Consider the following 22166-nt stretch of genomic DNA (forward strand, 5'->3'; position numbering starts at 1 on the left):
TACATATTTTAAAGATCCAGAATCCAAGGTTTGAGAAAAAATATGAAAATAATGACCACATAGAGAAAGCAGATATGCTAAACACAATTCCTTTACATCTCCTCATACCTTCTTAGGATCATGAAAAAACTGTTAGATAATTTTTCACTTCTGTTAAAAGCTTTTAGTGAATGCTTTGACTGGAACAACCTGTTCTGCGCCATGTTGATCAGTGTCTAGGGTAATGCAGCACTCTTCATGATTCACTATATGCTTTATGATGAAGGTATTTAGGGTTCTATTTGACTTGTGACTTTTGAGTCAACCTTCTCTCAGAGTGTGTGCTTGAATCCTTTTGGGTTTTATGGGTATTTCTTTTCATAATGATAATGAATTGCATTTAGCATTTTAAAATTTCTCAGTGTCCTTCTTGAGCATAAAGTATTGATTCATGTACCTTGATGTCATTCATTATGCCCCTGAATACATTACCTTCTTTCTCCATGTTTGTGTCTGGTATACTTGTCTAATTCAGAATAAAACACCACTGGGAAAAGCCTGATTTAGTGCAGGGTACATTCTAAAGTCATCATATGACCTTGATAAATGTTTATTAATGAACATAATTATCAATATTTTTAGTAGATATCATTGGCTCATGCTAGTGACATGCATTGATTGTTATTGGAAGGAGATAACTAGACCCGAATTTTATTTTTATTGATGAAAAAAGTGCAGTTCATGTGTGTGTACTGATATATACACATACATATATATACATATTCGATGACTACTATTTTTTTATATCCACATGCAATTGAGAAGAATTCTTTGATGACCATTTTCTTTTTCACTCAAGTATACTTAAATAGGGCTGGGGATGTGGCTCAAGCGGTAGCACGCTCGCCTGGCATGCATGCGGCCCGGGTTTGATCCTCAGAACCACATACAAACAAAGATGTTGTGTCCGCCAAAAACTAAAAAAAATAAATAAATATTAAAAAATTCTCTCTCTAGGGCTGGGGATGTGTCTCAAGTGGTAGCACGCTTGCCTGGCATGCATGCGGCCCGGGTTCGATCCTCAGCACCACACACAAACAAAGATGTTGTGTTCGCTGAAAACTAAAAAATAAATATTAAAATTCTCTTAAAAAATTTTTTTAAAAAATTCTCTCTCTCTCTCTCAATCTCTCTTTAAAAAAAAAGTATACTTAAATATTATTGTACCAAAATAATTCTGAAAATATACAATGTGCATCTTAATACTGTTTGCATTGACATTTTAGTTAATTCAGAAAGTGCCTTTTTATTTATACATTAACGCTTATGTCAAATGTGCCAAGTGCTCTGCTGCATATTGAATATAAAAGGAGAAACAAGAAATGGTCCCTGTCCTCCAGTTGCCCTGCTTGCAGATAACACACACTAGTCCAAGGTGCTAAAAACTGAGAGACAACAATCAGGTATAGAAAGTTCATCTAAGAATCTATTAAGATTTTTTATTTTTTGTCCTGGGTATTGAATCCAGGGGTGCTTGACCACTGAACCACTTCCCTGGCCTTTTTTTTTTTTTTTTTTTTGAGACAGGGTTTAACTAAGTTACTGAGAGCCTTGCTAAATTACTGAGCCTGGCTTTGAACTTGCCATTCTTCCTTCTCCACCTCCAGAGCATGCTGAGTTTATAGGCATGTACCACTGTACCTGGCAACAAATTTTATTTTCTGAATATTTTTCCTGATTCTAGAAAGACATCACCCATGTTGAGCACTACCAGGTACTACCTAAATTTAAGCTTCAGAAAACCTTAGGAAATATTTGGTTTTCATTTTCATGTGAGAAAAGAAGAACTTAAAGAAAACTATGATTAATTTGTTGAAAGACATGGAATAGAAATTTGAATCTAAGTTTACCATGCCCAAGTCCTAAGCTTTTTCTGTGTCCTAATGATTTTCTAAATAAAGCCTTCAGAATCCAAGCAATTGGAAAATTTATTTCAATTTATATACTAGAAAGCCTTCCTTAATATGATCTATTAGTGAATTTATAATAAACCTATAATTTAAATTTAATAGTACCCATAGAAAAATAAGAACTAATATTTAAAAACTTAACCTCACAGCTAATATGATAGAATTGAGTTGAAAAATCACACTAAGAAATGTTCTATTTCTGTTAAAAAAAAAAGTATATTGCAGGTTTCTATATACACCTGGGATGAATGGTAAATCCTATATTCTTCTTAATTTTTAAAAATATGTCTCATGAGCTGATAATGCTCCAAACTTACTGGAGGAGGTTGTCATGTTGTTGCTGTTCTGCTTTTTAGAGTACTACATAATATATTATAGTGATCCCTACATCACTGTAAAAAAATTACATGACTTATTTTGGTTCACTTTTTCTGGATTAAAGAGCAATATTGGTGTCTCTGCTATTCAAGCCTAAAATAAGATGTGCTGTTGAACGTATCATTAAACACAGTATTCAATACTTTCACTGTAGGCTTCAAGTAGCAATACTCATGCTTCACAGACACAAAAAGGACAGATATAGCCCAATTAAAAGTAAATATGTTCTTCCTTGATGTTCCATTATATCTACTCATAGAACATAAGGTTATGGAATAAACATACATTAAAAGTGGACTTTGTCTTAACTTACATTAATGGCAAAACTGAGACTTTTCAGCTAAATGTTAATTAGATTGGAGTTTCTATTACTTTCTGGATTTTCTTATGTTTGCAAACTTCTTCAAGATGTAATTCTAAGAGAGTCCCAGAGAATGAGTTTTTAAAGAATTAATATGTTACTTTAACCTACAATCCATTTCTTCTTCAGAGTGATCAAATGAGTTTCAGAGTGTTTTCTATTACATTTTAAATGTTATTTTAAAATATGGTCCCCAAATTATGTACCAGAAATACTTGCTACATTAGGTATAATAGTAGTAGTTGATCTAGGAAAATCTGAGTTAAACAAAATTAAACAGCATGTTGGTTTAGTAATTTTTTTGGAACGTTTTAACCCTTCAGGGAGGAATTATGATATGCAGCATTTTCAGACAGATTTAATCAGGAAAATATTTTGATTGAAAACCCAGCTGAGGGCTGCGGATGGGCTCAAACAGTAGCATGCTCGCCTGGCATGTGTGGGGCCCAGGTTCGATCCTCAGCACCACATACAAACAAAGATGTTGTGTCCGCCAAAAACTAAAAAATAAATATTAAAAAATTCTCTTTCTCTGTCTCTTACTCTCTCTTAAAAAAAAAAAAAAAAACTCAGCTGAGGCTTTCCCAAAGCATTACAATCTGCATAATATGCTATAGTTTTTAACAAATTATTTTAGGTAAGACTTATATGTATTTAAAACATGTAACACATAGGAGCTGTGGCATGGTCTCTCTGATTGTTGCTGAAACACTAAAACTGAGAATAACAGTTTTTGAGTAATCCACAACCTACTAAGATTAGCTAGACACTATGGTAATGGAATACAAGACAACAGAAATGCTCAGCAGTTCTTTTTTTTTTTTAATGGCAATTGTGATTTTCTTTTATTTTTTATTGGTTGTTCAAAACATTACAAAGCTCATGACATATCATCTTTCATACATTTGATTCAAGTGGATTATGAACTCCCATTTTTACCCCAAATACAAATTGTAGAATCACATCGGTTACACATTCACATTTTTACATGATGCCATATTAGTGACTGTTGTATTCTGCTACCTTTCCTATCCCCTACTATCCCCCCTCCCCTCCCCTCCCATCTTCCCTCTCTACCTCATCTGCTGTTGTTCAGTTCTCTCCCTTGTTTTTTTTTCCCCTCCTTTCCCCTCACAACCTCTTATATGTAATTTGGTGTAACATTGAGGGTCTCTTTCCATTTCCATACAATTTCCCTTCTCTCTCCCTTTCCCTCCCACCATTCGTCTCTGTTTAATGTTAATCTTTTCCTCATACTCTTCCTCCCTGCTCTGTTCTTAGTTGCTCTCCTTATATCAAAGAAGACATTCGGCATTTGTTTTTTAAGGATTGGCTAGCTTCACTTAGCATAATCTGCTCTAATGCCATCCATTTCCCTGCAAATTCCATGATTTTTTCATTTTTTAGTGCTGTGTAATACTCCATTGTGTATAAATGCCACATTTTTTTATCCATTCATCTATTGAAGGGCATCTAGGTTGGTTCCACAGTCTAGCTATTGTGAATTGTGCTGCTATGATCATTGATGTGGCAGTATCTCTATAGTATGCTCTTTTAAGGTCCTCAGGGAATAGTCCGAGAAGGGCGATAGCTGGGTCAAATGGTGGTTCCATTCCCAGCTTTCCCAGGAATCTCCATACTGTTTTCCATATTGGCCGCACCAATTTGCAGTCCCACCAGCAATGTACAAGTGTACCCTTTTCCCCACATCCTCGCCAGCACTTATTGTTGTTTGACTTCATAATGGCTGCCAATCTTACTGGAGTGAGATGGGTGGTTTTGATTTGCATTTCTCTGACTTCTAGAGATGGTGAGCATTTTTTCATGTACTTGTTGATTGATTGTATGTCCTCCTCTGAGTGGAGGAAGGATAGCATCTTCAACAAATGGTGCTGGGAAAACTGGAAATCCATATGCAACAAAATGAAGCTGAACCCCTTTCTCTCGCCATGCACAAAAGTTAACTCAAAATGGATCAAAGAGCTTGATATCAAATCAGAGACTCTGTGCCTGATAGAAGAAAAAGTTGGCTCTGATCTACATATTGTGGGGTTGGGCTCCAAATTCCTTAATAGGAAGCCCATAGCCCAAGACTTAATAACAAGAATAAACAAATGGGTCTTACTTAAACTAAAAAGTTTTTTCTCAGCAAGAGAAACAATAAGAGAGGTAAATAGGGAGCCTACATCCTGGGAACAAATTTTTACTCCTCACACTTCAAATAGAGCCCTAATATCCAGAATATACAAAGAACTCAAAAAATTAAACAATAAGATAACAAATAACCCAGTCAACAAATGGGCCAAAGACCTGAACAGACACTTCTCAGAGGAGGACATACAATCAGCAGTTCTTGATTCTTCTTCAACCCCAATTATTCAAAAGAATAGTGACAGAGAGCCATGGAGGTAGAGTTGTCAGCCTTCTAAAGAATACTATGACATTTAATATCTCCACCCACCCACCTTGCCCTAACATGCGATGACTGCTCCCACCTCTAAGCCAAGATAATTCCTTAAAAATCTGTGGGGTCTCCTGGAAGGTTCACTTTAACACTATTCTCCTTAGTTGCTGAAGTGCAGATTTGTAGAAATATGTAGGACCAACATGTGCATTTTAAGGGGAGCTCAGCAAGATAATTCTTGAGAGTGCTTGATCTGGGTTGCTAAGTTAAGGAATATACATGAATATAGAGTCTAGTGTACATGAATATAGAGTCTAGTGTACATGAATATAGAGTCTAGTGCCCAATTCCCATATTTCACTTTTTTCCACATTGTGGGATGTTATGGGAAAAAAATTTGTCAAGATAAGGAAAGAAAACTGTGTTTCTGCATTTCCAGAATATGTTGAATGATGACTTTGTGGTAGACCAAGTGGTTCAAGAGATCAAGGTGGCTCACCCACAAAGGCTGCTTAATAAGACAGAAAGTAGTTGTAAGATGTGTTACTGGGGATGGTTGATGGCAGTGGAAGATGTGTTAGTGTGCATATAACTCATTTAAGGGAAATGTGTAATACTGTATGTTTGTGAGTATGTAACAGGGCAATGTTGCTGAAGAATCACAAATTTTCCTACAAAATATCAAGTGCTTGCTAATGTGCCATAGTGGAGGTCACAATAGTCACTCAGTGTTAGCCAAGTGAGACCTCCATTGGAAGTACTACATAAGACCTTTGCATGTTCACCTGAAATTTCTCTTTTGCTCTTTTGACCCTTGAAAAACCAGTAGATAAGAAATAGGTAAAGGAGAACTAAGACTAGGCCACATTCCCTTTCTCACAGAGTGGGTTCCGAATCATATCTTAGGTTTAGAATGAAGGCAGAAAGAAGAGCATGTAACTGGAAAGAAAGTGAATTTTAGACTTTTTCATGACTGGAGTTATTAATAACTGAGAGCTGTTGTTTTTTTTTTTTTTCTTTTCCTTCTGTCTTGCTATCAGACTAGTTTTAATCATTCAGAGTGATTGCACAACTAGAGTATTTCACTGTGTCTTCTGGGGATCGGAAAGGGATTCCCTAAGGAGCATCTTGCACATAAGGATTGGAAAAAAATAAAACTTTCTTCTAGTTACATCCTATTAAATTTAACCTGTTCAATATATCATTTACGAATATGAGGGTAATTTATTTTTATATTGAATTATAAAATTATTTCATGAATGAATTAAAATGATACAAATTTACTAATTTCAAAGGAGATAAATTATATAAAAATGGAGATGTAACATATTTCATATGCAGGTACATAATCTATATATAATAACTTTTGAAATATTAATGAATAATATTAATTCATTGTAAACATATATATTTTAAAACATCAAATTATTTATCAGAGAAATATTCCTCAAATTGCTAATATTGTACTTTTTAATCCTGATTCATAGCTAAAAGACCAACTATTATATTAATTTATTCAGCTGATCCTATCTAGCAATGTCAGAACCAGAACACTAATGTCGACTTAAATTAACTCTCCGTGTCTAATTTTAAAAGAACAATCAGCATGCAAAAAGACAATAGGAAACAAAGGAATATGAAATAAACTCAGACACTCTGTTTTGTAAAATTATTAAAAAGTCATATATAATATTTCTATATCACATAGCCAGTGGCAAAGACATCAATCATCACATTATATGTACATTGAAAATGATGAATTGATCATGTTCTAATGAGAGGATCTAATTACTTAGAGAAATGAAGAGGGCATATGAAAGCTCTTGGCTCCAGTGGCCATACATTATCATTAATAACACTGAACCCTGTGTGGCTTAATTCCTCTGTTCTGTACATTTAGGGAGACACATCTCCTAATTCATTTCTTTAGAGAGATTAGATAATTAATTTATCATCCTCCTAAAAACAGCAAAGTGAAATACCACAGGAGTGTGAAGCCTATGCAAGGGTCATCAGAGGTTTTGTGATTGGATTTTTCTCCCAGCTCTTACTAAAGTAATAGGTAGCAAACATTAGCCTCAGATAAAATCACTGGTTCAAAATATAATTGCAAAACTAATTCAGTCATTTCTATGGCATATATTGTAATCATAAAATTATGTTGGAACTTTGCTATGGCTATGAAACACAGCCAAGATTCAAAATTATGTCAACAGACTATAGCTCAAGGTCAAAATTAGCAAGATGAAATATAACAGAGGAAATGAAAACTTCTGAATTGGGGCTTGATGGTCATTAGTTCATGCAACATTAAGAGACATATGGTGTGAAATGAATGGCTACATGAGAGTACAGTTTAGAGTGAGAATATTGGACACTATTTGAAAGATGCTCATGAGAAAGGATAATCCGAGCTGTAGGCAGGTAAATGTATGACACTTGTCTTTAGACTGTTTTTAATTCAAGAAATGGAATGTCAACAACCAGAGCTATCAAATAATGAAATGAGGGCTTTGCAAGGTGGTTAAGTGTTCTCCCTGATCTCCTTGGGTACTTCCAGGCAATCGCTGTATAGCTGTGTCAGAAAAGTTGATTACATAAAAAGCATTTCTGCAGTCATATCTGGAAGTAATGATTGTAGGCTTCTAAGTTCCCCTCTGATTTTATGATTCTGGGGTTGTATTTTCTTCGCTTACATACCCTATCAGCTCTTTCACTGACATTTATATTCTATCTTATTAATTACAGGTATTTATATACATCTTAGTTCCATTCTTGTTTTTTTTTTTTTCCTACATAGAGAATTCCATAAGATTGGTAACTGCATTTTTCTTCCATTCTTCTCTCCTGTGGAAAGTCTAGAGGCCTTGTATGGGGTGATGGCCAATGTCTTGTTAAGGGGTTCTTCTTCCTGCTAAGGAGGGTGTAAGCCACCTGAGAACTTAAAGTCTAGAATAATCAGTGAGGAACAAAAGACAAAGAGCCAGAAATACATCTTCAAAATCAGAGCCCCTGGTAAATCCAGTCCACATGAGAGCTGGAAGAAGACAAGGCAAAATGGATCTGGTGTTTTATTTAAGGGGGTACATCAAAGGTAGGGATATGGTTTCAAGGGTGGAGTCTTGCTTCATGATGTCTTGCAGTCAGCAGGTTGATTGGCATCTTGGCAGGCCACACTCATCTCAGGTGCTGTGTGGGATATGGCAGAGCAGAATAGGAATTCACAATGTCTTTGGGCAATCTTCACAGAGGAAATCTCCACTAGTAGCTCCCAGATGTTTCTATTCACTAGGTTGTGACGTGCAGTGGCCCACACACAGCCCATGGATGGCACGTGACAGCCTTGACTACCTAAGAGTTCATATCTTCTTTGTTGTTCAATGTTAATTTTGTACTTAAGCAGTTTTACATTTTACCGGTTTCTCTGGACCACACACATGAACTCTAACCAGTACATTGCAGTTGGGACAAGGTGCTGGTGATGCTAACCAGGATGGGAGACTTAAAAAGCAGAAAAGAAAAATGTCCATACAACCTACAAAACACAATTTCCAAAAGCCAAGAGGTCAAGTCCTCTAATAGCTTCCTTGGTTATTATGTCTCTGAAATCAGCAATTCTATTTAGAAGCTCTAGGTTGATGACAGTACACCGTACCGTATTTAGAGTATGTATATATATTTTAGAATAATACGTATTTATTTTTAAAAAATATTTTTAGTTGTAAATGGAAACAATATCTTCATTTTGTTTATTTATTTTTATGTGGTGCTGAGAATAGAACCCAGTGCGCCTCACATGTGCAAGGCAAGTGCTCTACCACTGAGCCACAACCCCAGCCCCATAGAGTAATATTACTCAACTGCAAAATGGTACCCATTTGACTCTAAAAGTTTTAGACCCGTTTTACTCTAAAATTTTTACTGCTAACAACTTTCTTTTTAAAAAATCACTGTGTCCATTCTGCTCAGGAATAACCAAGCTTTTTGTTCTACTTTCTGGTTTTCCTCTCTGTATTAAGGCAAGATTTGTAAACTAACCCAAATCAGTCCATTCAAGGTGTCCAAAATATATAGATTAAATTTCCATCCTATGGAAATTTTGCTATAATTAATCACTATATTAATCTTGCTAGATCTGTTGTCAACATTAACGTCAAACACTATTATGAAGCACTTAATCTAATGTGGGTTATGCACACAAGTGAAGAAAGCTAATTAATGCATACCAAAATCAAGCAGGTCTTTCTAATGGGATATATTATCCTTTAAAAGTATCTGAAATCTAAAATAAGAGGAAATCCTGATAATTTATGGTCAAACTGGAAATATTTGGCTTATGAAGAAAAACTATAAAAATGATAACTATCTGAAAAGTTGTTTCAACAATCATAAAAAGAACTGAATATCATACTTTCTTTATTAACATTGTCAGTTCTTCTTCCTACTACTCTGAAATTTGCAAACATGGATGAAGATATTGCCCACTATTAGGTAAAATTAGCTCATGGAATATATGCATTTTTGTCCTCCAGGTTGTTTGAGACTCACTGAGATGTCCTATATATATCCTATATATAAATGTCCTATATATATCAGTATAGTCCTTTCACCCACTTCCTGGGTGAAAGGACTATACTGATATGCCAGGGTTACCAGCACCCCAGTAGAGCTTATTCCTGCTTGGAAATGTGAACAAGCTGGGAAAATTAAAAGTCTGAAAATAATCAATAAGGAGCAGAAGACAATAGACAGAAAATAGTTTTAAAAGTGGGACACCTGTTGGGCCTTCCAGCCCTGATAGAAACTGGTACAGAATAAGAGAAAAAGGCCCAAATCCTTTATTTAAGGGGAAATACCTCAAATGGTTTCAGTGTGGTAGGCTTCTTGAGGAAAAAAGGATGAGAATGGGGAAAACAACTTGTTTGGGGCTTGACAGGTTACTCCCATCTCCAGGTGGCTGTGTTTGAACCTAGGGCTCTGAGCTAAGGCAGGGTACTTCATGATCTGGGCTTTCTTAACCTGGGGAATTTCTCCCAGGAGTTCCCCAAAAACGTAGCCTCCCTGATTTAGGATGACTCAAACAAACCCATAATTTATACATGGCTTCCAAGACTACATTTAGGAATGCCAACATTAGACTCTGTGTAACAATATGTGACTGCTGTTTATACATTATTCTCTCATAGTAAATATTTAAATGTATTTGTTTGGATCTTATCCTTTACTTTCAAGTAAGAATAAGGTAAGTGAGTGTTCTATTCATTTCAGAAGAAAAGGTGTAATGAAAAGATAGGTTTCCAGAGAACTCCAGACTTTCCTTTAGTCTTTTTCTATAACAAGGTGGCCATGAGCATAGGTATTGTGATGAAAAGTTCAATGGAAACCTGACTATACCCCTGTTTGTGCTATTTACAGGGAAGTAATTTACTCCCTGCAATGCAATCTTCAATTTTCTCATGTTTCATGGTGCCAATACCTACCAGGTTAAAGTCATAGATGTCAAATGAAATACTACACAAAATACTGAGCAGTATCTGTTACACATGTTAAATGATTAAATATAGACAAGTAACATGCTTATCTGGGTCTCCATTTCTTTAACTCTACAAATAGGTTGAGACATATGACCCCTAAGGTCTTTCCAGGGATTAGTGGTCATAATCCCTAATATACAAATTGAACATTCATCTTTGTGTTTCTTGACTTTGTTTCTCAAAGATTCTCATTTTTTCATTACCATTGGTTCTTCTCAGTTTTTTTTTTTTTGTGTGTGTGTGTGTGTAGCCAGTAAGTGTGTAGAATGTGTACATGCAACTGTAGACATACCCCTCTCCCTGGTAATAGACATCTAATATCCAGATATGGCATGTAAGAGAATGTTTATGCCTAATTGCTATGATCTGAATTTGTTTTTCCAAAATCCAGGTAAAACCTACTACCTGTTGTGGTGGTATTAAGAGATAGAACTTTGGGTGAAGTCATGAATGTGAAGAGTGCCATTATAAAAGAGGTAAAAGGGGGCTCCCCAGCCCCATTTGCCATGTGAAGATGCAGCAAGATATACCATCTTTGTAGCATAGAACAGCCCTCACCAGTTATGGAACCTGCCAATGCCTTGACCTTAGACTCTCAGCTTCCAGAACTGTGAGCAATAAGTTTCAAATGTTTATAAATTGTCCAGTCTAAGGCATTTTGTTACAGCAGCAGGAATGGACTAAGCAGCAGTCTTGCTGTTCTGGTTCTAATTCACCTCTGTTAATTAAATTATTCACGAGGACCAAAAATAAATAACTAAAGAGAGCATCTCATATATTTTACAACCAGGATGCTACTGAGATTATAACTGTGAAGAACAAGGGGTAGAATATGGCAGTAACAGAGTTAAAGTTTTGGTATATAGACTATTTTCACTGCGTATGGCTGTCAACACACATTAAAAGAGGAATATGGGCTCCATATTTGATATAGAACGATTTACCAAAAGTTGTTAGGTTGTAAATTCAGTTGTCAAACTTTGGACATTATTTGATATTATCTTAGACATTTAAAGTAGTTCAAGGTTAAGGAAGGGGAAGGAAACTGAAGGTGAGTGGGTAAGAGGGGAGGAGGGTAAAAGGGGAGGGCAAGAGAAGGTAGAAGGCAGCAGGGTAGAAATGATCCATGCATAATATACACATGTATGGAGCCATTACAGTGAAATCCATTGGGCTGTACAATTCATACATACTAATCATTATAATAAAATAAACAAATAAATGAATAAAGTAGCTCAGAAACTTGTATTAAAGGGCCAGTCCTTTAATACATTGCTCTTTAAAGGGATATCCACATCCAAACCATAACACTTAGCTACAGACTCTGAGTCTCTTCTATTTCAGCAGCTCAGTGTTAAAAAATAAACTCGTACTCAACCCTTTACTTTCAGGTCATGAGTAATATATCTTCCTCCTTTAAGAATCTTGCTTGACAAGTGTCTTTTCCTTCATGATGCCCTCCTAAAGTCCCCCAGACACAACTAGTTGAAGTGTCCTAAACTGAATTTTTTGTGTAACCGTAATGGCTCCGTATTGTAGAATGTCATCTTCACCTGTGAGTCCTCTGTTAAATGTGAATTACATTATTCAGCCAACAGCCAACATTTCAAGTGTCGTAATGAGTGTGCTCCCCTGGAGTCTTGTACACTTGACATACATTACCTGGAGCACACAGCAGGAATAACCCAAAGCTCCCCCATGCTCATTTGCATCCAGACTAAAAGACAATGAGCAGAATAGAGTTCTTAAATATTATGACCTGCAAAATATTATTTCCCAAGACCTAGCTCTTCTGTTAAGATTCCCTATATCATAGTATTTCCCTGAAAAACTTTCTCCATGCATCTTCAATTTCCAATTCAGAGTCCTGGAAAATCTGACTGACACTAAACACCATCATCTCTGCTGGGAAGGAATTTTTGGATCTCTATCAGTTTCTTAATTGTTTTTTTCTCCAGTAATTGGCACATGCTTTGTGCATTTACCCTCTAATACAGTTTCCACATGAAATAGAACATGGACATTTAGCATGTTATATAATGTGTAGTCATGGGCCTTCTCACACAGTAAAAGACAAGTTAAGGTCATAAGCCATAGAATTATCATCATTTGTGGTTACACTTATTCAGTATAGACTTTATACAGTCTATAATTTATAATTTCACTGATTTTACTTTTTGTTTCTCTATTGACTTTTTTTAAGCAGTGGTAAGAACAGCTGATTCATTTTTCATTTTAGACCTAAGGGAACACTATATATATTCCTTTGGTTTGAGATATAACTTCTCCTTTAGAATGTGAACAGCATCCTTCATAACTGCCTAAACCCAGGTCTGGTCTCTCTACCCATTCCAAGATTGAACACACCATTTCTTCTGTATATCACTTTTTCATAGAACTTTCCTATCACCAACTTAAATTCATCTTCTATGTGACTGCACCTCATAACCCTCTATTCTTGTTCTCACTGTCTCACTGATAGTAGCATTTGTAGGCATTTCAATGTCTTTTGTAGTTTTCCCCATGTCAGCTCCTATCAATATTTTCTGTCTCACTGATTTCAACATTTTCTAATTAGTCTCCATTATCTGCACATCTTTACTTCAGTCAGCATTCAGCTCATGAATCTACTTTGTAATTTGCTAGCTCTCTTTTAGTATCATCAATCCCAGTATCTAACAAGCATTAACAGCTGTGAAATATTTATTTTCACTTAATAACATTACTTTCTGTTGGGGATGGAAAAAGTCAATAGTGTAAGCTACAATCATTTAGACAAAAAAGGATATTTTGAACAATATAATCTAATGTTTTCTAGCACTTAATGATGCATTAATAACAAATTCTAAGTTATTAAATTATTCATTATAAAACAAAATATGTTCTCCCTTTTTTCTTTTGGTCCTATGTGGGAACATTTTAAGGATTTATTTTATAAACAAGATTGTATTAAAATCAATATATGTGTAAAAATGAACATAATTTGCTACAAACAATTTTAATATTCAGAATATGTATATTTTTGCTAATAATATCATGGGAAAATAGCTGAAGTATTCTATTCTGCCTAAAACAGAAGCAAACAACAATCAAATCCAACCGTTTTAATAGAAAATAAATTTTAATATGATAGCACAAATCATTATTTCTCTAGTATACTACAATCATAACTTTCATTAAAACCAAATACGCTATGAATAACAAGGAGAAGGTATTTTCATGTTAACATGAATTTTGTTCTTTTTTAACTAAAAAAAAATTCCTAGATCTGAATCTTAAAAAAAAAAAAAAAATCGTTTACTTCATGAAATGGAATATTTAAATCAGAAATTTGTCAAATCAGAGTTTCAGCACACATGAACCTCCTCCATTTAGAAAGTTGATATATTCACATTTGAATTACCCTGAGTATTTGGAGCATGTTTGCTTTTAAAGAGAGAAGAAGACATGTCCAGTAAAATCTTCTTTTCTTGAAAGGATAGAGTTTGGTTACTGGAGCATAATACCTTTATGGTTTATAACCTCCTCACAAACAGGCAAAATGAACAAGACACATAGTTAAGCATGCAAACTAGGAAACATGAAGAGTGGTGAGTTTGAGAAAGTAGATTAATAACCACCGGCAATAAATGCTGACAACTCGTTAAAAAAAATAGGAAAATAAAACTCCAAAAAATAATTTCAAAATTATGTCTTTTATTTGCCAGGTTATGATATCTTCACATAAATTACTTCCCGAACCACATACCTAAAGAATTGAAAATGTCTTTATCACAATTCTTTTTGTTATCTGTTGACTCATTAAGCAAAAGACATTATTAGAATATAATCTACCGAATTGGAGTAGGAGCAGAATAGAGCCGCCGCAGGCACCCGCAAGGTAGGCAGATCTGCGACGACCAGAACAGGCCCAGCGGCCTGCCGGCAGGGTAGACACACCACCCCAATTGGAGGAGGGGAAGAGCCACCGCCCGCGCCTGCAAGGTAGGCAGACTTGCAACCGACAGGGAGAACAGACCCAGAGGCCCGCCGGCGTGGTAGACACATCACCCCAATTGGAGGAAGGGCCCAGCTGCCGCCCACAAGGTAGGCAGACGGCAAGTCCCAGAGAAGGGGCCCAGCGGCCCGCCGGCCTAGTTGAAAGATCACCCCCATTGAAGGAGGGGCACAGCCGCCGCCCGCGCCTGCAAGGTAGGCAAACCTGCAACCTGGAGAACAGGCCCAGCGGCCTGCCAGCATGCACCCCTATTGGAGGAGGGGCCCAGCCATTGCCTGCAAGGTAGGCAGACCACGCGACCTGGAGAAGGGGCCCAGCGGCCCGCCAGCGTGATAGAGAGATCACCCCAATTGGAGGAGGAGCACAGCCGCTGCCCGCCCCTGCAAGGGAGACTTTTCAACTATACAAGAGCAATATAAAGATATGGGGGAAAATTCAATAACACAACAGTTTCACCAAGCAGAAAGAAACGCGAGCAGCATGAAAAGACAAGGGAAAGAAAGGACCATAAGCAATGCAGGTCAACTCAACTTTAGAAGAGGTAATAGCTGTAGCAGATGGAATGTCAGATAAAGAATTCAGGATATACATGCTTCAGATGATCTGGAGTCTCAAGGAAGACATTAGACAGCAAAATCAGACAATGAAAGATCACTTCAACAATGAATTACATAAACAAATCCAAGAAGCAATAGATCAACTAAACAGGGAGATAGAGGTAATAAAAAACAAACAGAAATCCTAGAACTGCAGGAAGCAATAAACCAACTTAAAAACTCAAATGAGAATACTACCATTAGAGTAGAACACTTAGAAGATAGAACATCAGACAATGAAGACAAAGTATTTCAACTTGAAAAGAACATAGACAGCTCAGTGAGACTCTTAAGAAACCATGAGCAGAACATCCAAGAAATATGGGATAACATAAAGAGACCAAACTTAAGAGTCATTGGGATACAGGAAGGTATAGAGGTCCAAACCAAAGGAATGAGCAATCTGTTCAATGAAATAATAAGAGAAAACTTCCCAGACTTGAAGAATGTGACAGAATCCCAAATCCTAGAAGCCTACAGGACACCAAATGTGCAAAATCATAAGAGACCCACACCTAGACACATTATAATGAAGAAGCCCAACATACAGAATAAGGAGAGAATTTTAAAAGCTTCAAGAGAAAGGAAGCAGATTACATTTAGGGTAAACCAATCAGGATAACAGCTGATCTTTGAACACAGACTCTGAAAGCTAGAAGATCCTGGAACAACATATTTCAAACGCTGAAAGAAAATGGGTTCCAACCAAGAATTGTGTATCCAGCGAAATTAAGCTTCAGGATGGAAGATGAAATTAAAACCTTCCATGATAAGCAAAAGCTAAAAGAATTTGCAGCTAGAAAACCATCTCTTCAAAACATCCTCGGGAAAACATTACAGGAAGAGGAAATGGAAAATAACAATGAAAACCAACAGTGGGAGGTAGTACAGTAAAGGGAAAAAATAATCAAAGAGGAAAAACAAACCATGTTAAGTAACATAAATAAACAAATATGGCTGGAAGAACAATCCATATCTCAATAATAACCCTAAATGTTAATGGCTTAAACTCACCAATTAAGAGACACAGGCTAGAAGAATGGATCAAAAAAATAGATCCAATAATATGCTGCCTACAGGAGACACATTTGATAGGAAAAGACATACATAGACTGAAGGTGAAAGGTTGGGAAAAATCATATCACTCATATGGACTTCGGAAACAAGCAGGAGTGTCCATACTCATATCAAATAAAATAGATTTCAAGCCAAAGTTAATCAAAAGGGATAAAGAGGGACACTACATACTGCTCAAGGGAACCATACACCAACAAGACATAACAATCATAAATATATATGCTCCAAACAATGGTGCAGCTATGTTCATCAAACAAACTCTTCTCAAGTTCAAGAGTCTAATAGACCACCATACAATAATTATGGGAGACTTCAACACACCTCTCTCACCACTGGACAGGTCTTCCAAACAAAAGTTGAATAAAGAAACTATAGAACGCAATAATACAATTAACAACCTAGACTTAATTGACATATATAGAATATACCACCCAACATCAAGCAGTTACACTTTTTTCTCAGCAGCACATGGATCCTTCTCAAAAATAGATCATATATTATGTCACAGGGCAACTCTTAGACATTATAAAGGAGTAGAGATGATACCATGCATCTAATCTGATCATAATGGAATGAAACTGGAAATCAACAATAAAAGAAGGAAGGAAAAATCATGCATCACTTGGAGAATGAACAATAGGTTATAGAAGACATCAAGGAGGAAATTAAAAAATTCTTAGAGATAAATGAAAACACAGACACAACATATCGGAATCTATGGGACACAATGAAAGCAGTGCTAAGAGGAAAATTCATTGCCTGGAGTTCATTCCTTAAAAAAAGGAAAAACCAACAAATAAATGATCTCACACTTCATCTCAAAATCCTAGAAAAAGAAGAGCAAAACAACAGCAAAAGAAGTAGAAGGCAAGAAATAATTAAAATCAGAGCTGAAATTAATGAAATCGAAACAAAAGAAAAAATTGAAAAAATTGACAAAACTAAAAGTTGGTTCTTTGAAAAAATAAATAATATTGACAGACCCTTAGCCATGCTAATGAAGAGAAGAAGAGAGAGAACTCAAATTACTAGCATACGGGATGAAAAAGGCAATATCACAACAGACACTTCAGAAATACAGAAGATAATTAGAAATTATTTTAAATCCTTATACTCCAATAAAATAGAAGATAGTGAAGGCATCAATAAATTTCTTAAGTCATATGATCTACCCAGATTGAGTCAGAAGGATATAGACAACCTAAACAGACCAATATCAATTGAGGAAATAGAAGAAACCATCAAAAGACTACCAACTAAGAAAAGCCCAGGACTGGATGGGTATACAGCAGAGTTTTACAAAACCTTTAAAGAAGAACTAATACCAATATTTTGCAAGCTATTTCAGGAAATAGAAAAAGAGGGAGAACTTCCAAATTCATTCTACGAGGCCAACATCACCCTGATTCCTAAACCAGACAAAGACAATTCAAAGAGAGAAAACTGAAGACCAGTATCTCTAATGAATCTAGATTCAAAAATCCTCAATAAAATTCTGGCGAATCAGATACAAAAACATATCAAAAAAATAGTGCACTACGATCAAGTAGGATTCATCCCTGGGATGCAAGGCTGGTTCAATATACGGAAATCAATAAATGTTATTCACCACATCAATAGACTTAAAGATAAGAACCATATGATCATCTCAATAGATGCAGAAAAAGCATTCTACAAAGTACAGCATCCCTTTATGTTCAAAACTCTAGAAAAACTAGGGATAACAGGAACATACCTCAATATTGTAAAAGCTATCTATGCTAAGCCTCAGGCTAGCATCATTCTGAATGGAGAAAAATTGAAGGCATTCCCTCTAAAATCTGGAACAAGACAGGGATGCCCTCTCTCACCACTTCTGTTCAACATAGTTCTCGAAACACTGGCCAGAGCAATTAGACAGACGAAAGAAATTAAAGGCATAAAAATAGGAAAAGAAGAACTTAAATTATCACTATTTTCAGATGACATGATTCTATACCTAGCAGACCCAAAAGGGTCTACAAAGAAACTAATAGAGCTAATAAATGAATTCAGCAAAGTGGCAGGATATAAAATCAACACGCATAAATCAAAGGCATTCCTGTATATCAGCAACAAATTCTCTGAAATGGAAATGAGGACAACCACTCCATTCACAATATCCCCCCAAAAAATAAAATACTTGGGAATCAACCTAACAAAAGAGGTGAAAGACTTATACAATGAAAACTACAGAACCCTAAAGAGAGAAATAGAAGAAGATCTTAGAAGATGGAAAAATATACCCTGTTCATGGATAGGCAGAACTAACATCATCAAAATGGCGATATTACCGAAAGTTCTCTATAGGTTTAATGCAATGCCAATCAAAATCCCAACGGCATTTCTTGTATAAATAGATAAAGCAATCATGAAATTCATATGGAAAAATAAAAGACCCAGAATAGCAAAAACAACTCTAAGCAGGAAGTGTGAATCAGGTGGTATAGTGATTCCAGACTTCAAACTATACTACAGAGCAATATTAACAAAAACAGAATGTACTGGTACCAAAACAGGCGGGTGGACCAATGGTACAGAATAGAGGACACAGAAATCAATCCACAATATTACAACTATCTTATATTTGATAAAGGGGCTAAAAGCATGCAATGGAGGAAGGATAGCATCTTCAACAAATGGTGCTGGGAAAACTGGAAATCCATATGCAACAAAATGAAACTGAATCCCTTTCTCTCACCATGCACAAAAGTTAACTCAAAATGGATCAAGGAGCTTGATATCAAATCAGAGACATGGCATCTGATAGAAGAAAAAGTTGGCTACGATCTACATACTGTGGGGCCGGGCTCCAAATTCCTCAATAGAACACCCAAAGCACAAGAGTTAATAACTAGAATCAACAAATGGGACTTACTCAAACTAAAAAGTTTTTTCTCAGCAAAAGAAACAATAAGAGAGGTAAATAGGGAGCCTACATCCTGGGAACAAATCTTTACTCCTCACACTTCAGATACAGCCCTAATATCCAGAGTATACAAAGAACTCAAAAAATTAAACAATAAGAAATCAAATAACCCAATCAACAAATGGGCCAAGGACCTGAACAGACACTTCTCAGAGGAGGACATACAATCAATCAACAAGTACATGAAAAAATGCTCACCATCTCTAGCAGTCAGAGAAATGCAAATCAAAACCACCCTAAGATACCATCTCACTCCAGTAAGATTGGCAGCCATTAGGAAGTCAAACAACAACAAGTGCTGGTGAGGATGTGGGGAAAAGGGTACACTTGTACATTGCTGGTGGGACTGCAAATCGGTGCAGCCAATTTGGAAAGCAGTATGGAGATTTCTTGGAAAGCTGGGAGTGGAATCACCATTTGACCCAGCTATTCCCCTTCTTGGTCTATTCCCTAAAGACCTAAAAAGAGTATACTACAGGGACAATGCTACATCCATGTTCATAGCAGCACAATTCACAATAGCAAGACTGTGGAACCAACCTAGATGCCCTTCAATAGACGAATGGATAAAAAAAAATGTGGCATTTATACACAATGGAGTATTACTCTGCATTAAAAAATGACAAAATCATAGAATTTGCAGGGAAATGGATGGCATTAGAGCAGATTATGCTAAGTGAAGCTAGCCAATCCCTAAAAAACAAATGCCAAATGTCTTCTTTGATATAAGGAGAGTAACTAAGAACAGAGTAGGAACGAAGAGCATGAGAAGAAGATTAACATTAAACAGATATGAGAGGTGGGAGGGAAAGGGAGAGAGAAGGGAAATTGCATGGAAATGGAAGGAGACCTTCAGGGTTTTACAAAATTACATACAAGAGGAAGTGAGGGGAAAGGGAAAAAACAAAAACAAGGGGGAGAAATGAATTACAGTAGATGGGGTAGAGAGAGAAGCGGGGAGGGGAGGGGAGGGGAGGGGGGATAGTAGAGGATAGGAAAGGCAGCAGAATACAACAGACACTAGTATGGCAATAGGTAAATCAATTGATGTGTAACCGATGTGATTCTGCAATCTGTATATGGGGTAAAAATGGGAGTTCATAACCCACTTGAATCAAAGTGTGAAATATGATATATCAAGAACTATGTAATGTTTTGAACAACCAACAATAAAAATTTTTTAAAAAAAGAAAATATTTTACCACTGAATGAAAATAAAGATGAAGTGCCTCTCTGGAGGGGAAGAAAGGGAGAGACGAGTTTGGAAAGAGGAGAGTTGATCTAATTTTTCTTGGTGTCTGATGACAGGCAGTGTACGGAACACTGCTGTGGGACTTATTTTCTCCTTTGATCTTTTGGATCAATGTGGATGGGCTGAGAGGCCATTTGTATAAAATGACACCCTGGGCACACCAGGTGAAACAAGAAAACTTTCCAGAGACGGGGAAAGCAGACTTATGGAAATGCACAGAACCATGAACTCCTCGGCTTAACTCTTCAGAGTTCCTTCTCCTCCCCAGGTCATGTCAAGAGTCTCCCAGGAAGAGTCTCCACTGGGAAGAACATGGTCAACTTTATTTTCCTGACTTATCTCCTCTTGCTGCCAGATCTGCCCTTCCTGGGCACAGCAGCCACTCGCTTCTTGCCCAATCCTATCTCCTCCAGGGACCACCCAGCTGCCCTTGTCCCACACTCTGCAAACTGTGAGGCCCGGCCAGGTGAGGGGCTGCACACCTGTAATCCTAGCAGCTCAGGAGGCTGAGGCAGGAGGATGGCCAGTTAAGGGCCAGCCTCAGCAACTTAATGAGGCCCTGCCTCAAAATAAAAAGGGCTGGAGATGTTGCTCAGTGGTAGAGCGCCTCTGGGTTCAATCCTGGTACTGCTAAATGAATAAAGAACCAACAAACTGTGGGACCGTAGGATGATCTGATGCCGGTATATAGTTTTTAAAAAATATTTTTAGGTGAAGGATGCCGCCAATTCCATTTCAAAGCATCTCGGAGCCTGCAGAGTAGACAGTATGAGCAAAGCTCACCCTCCCAAGCTGAAAACATTTATGGACAAGAAGTTATCATTGAAATTAAATGGTGGCAGACATGTCCAAGGAATATTACAGGGATTTGATCCCTTCATGAATCTTATAACAGATGAATGTGTGGAGATGGCAACTAGTGGACAGCAGAACAATATTGGAACAGTGATAATACAAGGAAATAGTATCATCATGTTAGAAGCCTTAGAACGAGTATAAATAACAGCTGTTCAGCAGAGAAATCTGTGTCCTCCCTCCAGAAGCCCTGTTTATAACTTGACAATTGGGTCATGTACATTTTCATATTAAACTTTTTGTTAAATAAACTTCAATAGCAAAAAAAAAAAAAAGAATATAATCTGCCTGGATCTACAGAGTGTAATCCTCAAGATTAACTGGGCACAGGGTGACTACCTCAACATGAACAATTCACAAAGTACTCAAATATTTACTGGAGAAATAACTGATTGGTTTGCAGTGAGGCTACTTGGTGAAATAACTACACTGTAGGTTTGCAACTCAAAAAAAAAAATTACATTTGAATTCTGGCAGCACTTAAAGTTTTAAGTGCCCTTGAGTCAGTTTCTTAACCTTCTTTATCCCTTTAAAGTGTAGATCAAATGCACTTTCAAGGGTATGAATGTTAGACAAAATGTCTGTAACTGTACCTTCTTTAAAAAAGCCAGTCTTGAGAGGGTGGCAGCACCATATGAAATATAACTGCCAAGGGCCATTGAAGCCCATCTTATGGAAACAGCATTTTTTTTTCCTCTAGAAAACTGTAGGAGTAAAATTAAAATCACAAGCTATTTTTTGGTTCTCAAGAAATCAAAGCAAATGGTATTTGTGGCATCTGCCTGATGTTTAAGGCATGAACCTCCAAAATAGAAA

At 36.6% G+C, this 22166-nt stretch overlaps 1 protein-coding gene and 1 pseudogene across 1 annotated transcript in view; both read left to right on the forward strand.

Annotated features, from left to right (window-relative positions):
- The window catches only part of Ralyl (RALY RNA binding protein like), a 322124-nt gene that overhangs the window by 60026 nt on the left and 239932 nt on the right, over positions 1–22166 (forward strand). The window lies entirely within an intron of this gene.
- Positions 21264–21494, forward strand: LOC143382389 (small nuclear ribonucleoprotein G pseudogene; annotated as a pseudogene).

The sequence above is a fragment of the Callospermophilus lateralis genome, chromosome 16 (genome assembly GCF_048772815.1).
Source record: "Callospermophilus lateralis isolate mCalLat2 chromosome 16, mCalLat2.hap1, whole genome shotgun sequence".
Classification (NCBI taxonomy): Eukaryota; Metazoa; Chordata; class Mammalia; order Rodentia; family Sciuridae; genus Callospermophilus; species Callospermophilus lateralis.